The sequence below is a fragment of the Aplysia californica genome, unplaced genomic scaffold (genome assembly GCF_000002075.1).
Source record: "Aplysia californica isolate F4 #8 unplaced genomic scaffold, AplCal3.0 scaffold01626, whole genome shotgun sequence".
Lineage (NCBI taxonomy): Eukaryota > Metazoa > Mollusca > Gastropoda > Aplysiida > Aplysiidae > Aplysia > Aplysia californica.
In genome coordinates, this window is record NW_004798896.1 from 47,931 (window position 1) to 51,777 (window position 3,847).

Below are 3,847 nucleotides of genomic sequence, written 5' to 3' on the forward strand. Positions count from 1 at the left end.
CCCAAGCCAAAAGCAGAGACGAGTGGCTAAACAGATGGGCCAACGCAGAAACAGGAAGATCTATCTTCGGGTACATGGACAAACCCAACAGCAAAGACCTTTCAAATCTTTTATGTAGAGCCGATCAAACACTGATCTTCAGAGCCCGCACAGGACACTTACACTGACACCAGCAAGTACATAAAGAGAATTAACCCCATGTGGGAACCGCATTGCAGACACTGTGACTACCATGAGGAGACCGTTGAACTTCTCCTTCACTGCTCAAACTAGTCAAACCTGGCAGTTCTTCGACGAAGGCTTCTTCTACACACACACATACAGACTTAAGAAGCTTGCTCTACTCTGGCGTTGACCAGATGACAATGACATGTAGTTACTTGAGGGAGGCATTGCTCTGCCAAGAGCGAAATGCTCGCAGCTAAAGGGATTTGGAAACAGCAACAACATAGTAAGGGTTTTACGGTACTTGCAAGACAATAAGGTCATATAAATTATAAATGCCGAAGGTTAGAAGTGTTACAAGAGAGTAACAGACACAAAAAAGGAGAGATAAGATAAGGACGATACCTGCCAACTTAAGTTTCGTTTTAGTATGGTTTTACGGCGCTTGCAACTACATAAGGTCATATTATGAGCGCCTAGTGCTGCGTGGTGTAAGCGCACCTTTGGACATGTAGAGTGAACGCACCTTTAGAATAGTCATTGTGACGTAGGCCTAACGGACACCTCACGAGACAGACTCCTCACGTGACTTCGGGCAAGGCGCGAAGAAACAAACTACCACTCACTAGGTGGAGCCGAGAGAAGTAACATCGGCTAATCAAGATCTACTACAGACTTCAACATAAGTTAAGGACCCCTTGCAAACACTCTGAGTGGTCTTATTGGGTCAACCAGCACGTGGGCGTTCTTTGGCGGATCCAGTAGCTTGATGGCGCTGCCTCAAACGGACTATGACAGAGTGTGACACTGCAAGCCTTCTGGCACCTTCTTGGGCTCCAATTCCATCCTGCTACTATGCCTTAGCTCGGGTACGATCAGTCTCCCAGCTGTCGTCTTGGTGGCACACTGATGTGATACTGGATTTTGCGCAAACGGCGGCTTATATTGCTGTCCACGTTGAGCAGCCGCGTTTTTTTTTGCGTAATTCTGCAACATTTGCATAATTTTGGATTCCCCGCGTTTTTTCACTGCCCCCCCACATTAATTAACAATGGGCTACACATGGAGGCTATCTCGCTTATTACGGGACCGAATTTTACCAAATTTCACACATATAACAAGCATAGTAAGGATTTTAAATTCCGCAATCAAATTTGAGAAAAAAGTTTCGTTTCCATGGATATGCCGCCATACTGGATTTTATTGACATGTCTTACGTAACGAATACCGCACTTATCGCTCATGGAAATTAATTGTTTTTTTGCTTGCGTGTTCCCAAACATTAGATCTAAAAATTAGTCTGTTGTTTTTTTCCTAATCGAATTAGAAAATATTTAATGAATTTTTTCTTGAGGTAGCATTCAAGTTTGGCGAAAAATCCGTGAAAATCCACACTCCAGACACCTCCAACAAAAATCTATTCCAAATATCAAAAATTCAACAGAAATTTCATGAAGATTCGATGAAAAATGGTGGGGTTATTCAAAAAAGTATAAAGAAAAGTCGCATTTTGAGAAAACGGCCGATAAAGAAAAATAAAATACTGACTTTATGAGGAAATGGCGGTTACAAACATGCCCGGTATGGGAAAAAAATACTGTTTTGGGGGGTTCTTATGCCATGAAATATTTGTAGGAGAGGCTGAGGAAGCTAAAAATGCCTACAACTCAAATTCCATGATTTTGAGCCGAATTTTGATTTTGGGGGTGTAGCCGCCCCCCTTAATTAACAATGAACGCCTCGCCATGTGACTAAAGGGAAGTAATCGCCGCAATAAGTCTAATTTAAGTGAAAAGTTGGTTATTTCCCTTGTTAGAAGATCATGGTAAAAGGTTGGGATTGTATTTCTTGAGCATGCTCAATTTTTCAATCAATCAAAAGTTGTTGTTTTCATGTCTTCAGAAGTTTTATGTTAGACAGGTGTCCCTGGTTTTAGTAATGTGCCAGCATCAGAGGTCCAGATGTCCTTTTTTTAAAATACTTTTTTCTTTCCTCTATAGATTCAGTCTAGATCTACACCTGAAAGTTACAGAGATTATATTTTTGGTTGTTTTTTTGTTACTGATGTGTATGGTTTTCTTTCCAAATACACAACTAATTACTGATACTGATATGTTCTGTTTTCAATTTTTCTGTACATAAAACATGAAAATCATGAAAATTCGTGTTGAAAAAGTGCAAAACATGCTGCGAATGGTGTTACGGTAACTTGCATAATTTTTGCGTAATTTTGCTTTTTTTTGTGTGCATAATTTGGCAATTTAAATTTGCATAATTCTATGGAGACAGATATTGCCACCATAGTGAGCAGTGTTCCAGACCATACGTCCGTTTATGACGTGCACCACAAATTTTGCTTAAATGACCAAAATTGTGTCGATAGTGCCGTAAAACATCTACTCAATCAATCAATCAATCAATCAAATCAAAATCCACAAATTCTAACTGAGGAATGTCCATGGTGCAGCACACTAATCGATGAAAAAGCAAATATGGCTAAAAATCCACGAAGATTTCCGGGCCGCACGCGGTGGTTTTGCACCATTAGGAAGCTTTGCAATACGCATTGGTAACCGATTCAGACTTTCAAAGCAAAAAAATTTTACAACATTATTTGCGATCTTTTATTTCGGATTTTAACAAAACCAGGGCTGTTTGTCAAGGTGGTAGGGAAGAGGGTGAGAGAGAAGGCATCACGGACAGACAAAAAGAGGGGAGACAGAGAGAGAGAGAGAGAGAGAGAGAGAGAGAGAGAGAGAGAGAGAGAGGAGAGAGAGAGAGAGAGAGGAGAGAGAGAGAGAGAGAGACAGAGAGAGAGACAGAGAGAGAGACAGAGAGAGAGACAGAGAGAGAAAGAGAGATTGTGTTGAAGTCTGTAGAACACCAGTAGGTGGGGCCCCACCAACATCTCCAAGTTCTAGATCTACTACTCCAAGACTCAAGACTCAACAAGTAAGTCATAACAGGGTGGATGTCAACAGAGAAGTACAAACGGGGAATCAGGCTTACTCTGCTCACCTCTCTAGCCTCAACAGCACAAAATCTGCTTCGAAAGAAAGAGCTTCCCAGAAATACTGACTAAAGGAAGTTGTGTCTATAGGGACAGCTTCTAAAATTAAGCAGAACACATTAAATATATTTTTCAAAAATTATATAAAAAGCCGTCTAAATCTTTAAAGACGTAGTAGGAACATATGTCTAACCAACAGCAGACCAGAGGCAACGTTAAGGCATATTTCAAACCATCATACACAAATCAAAAGCATGACTTTCCACGTTGAACAGAGGGCAAATTTTTGCTTGTCTTTACAGATTCATATAAGAGAAAGCAGAACAGAAAAATCTGGGTGACAAGCGAAGTAAACTGCACCTTTAAGCGCAGTCGAATGATCGTAACGTGTGTCCTCAGTGGTTAAAATAAAAATATGCAGTTGACTCACATAAAATCACTAAACAGTGAAAGAAGCAAGTTTTTTAAAAATAAACAGAAGACAAGATTTGTTTTTTAAATTATTTTAAAAGATGTTTCAATTAAAAAGCAGCTGACTCAAGTAAAATCTCGTCATAGTCAACAAATATAGCCCCGGTATTCTCACATTCTACCATAGACTTTCACACATTATCGGAGATTTATTTTAGAAAATGCTGCATTTACAGACAACAAAAATAAAACCAACACACA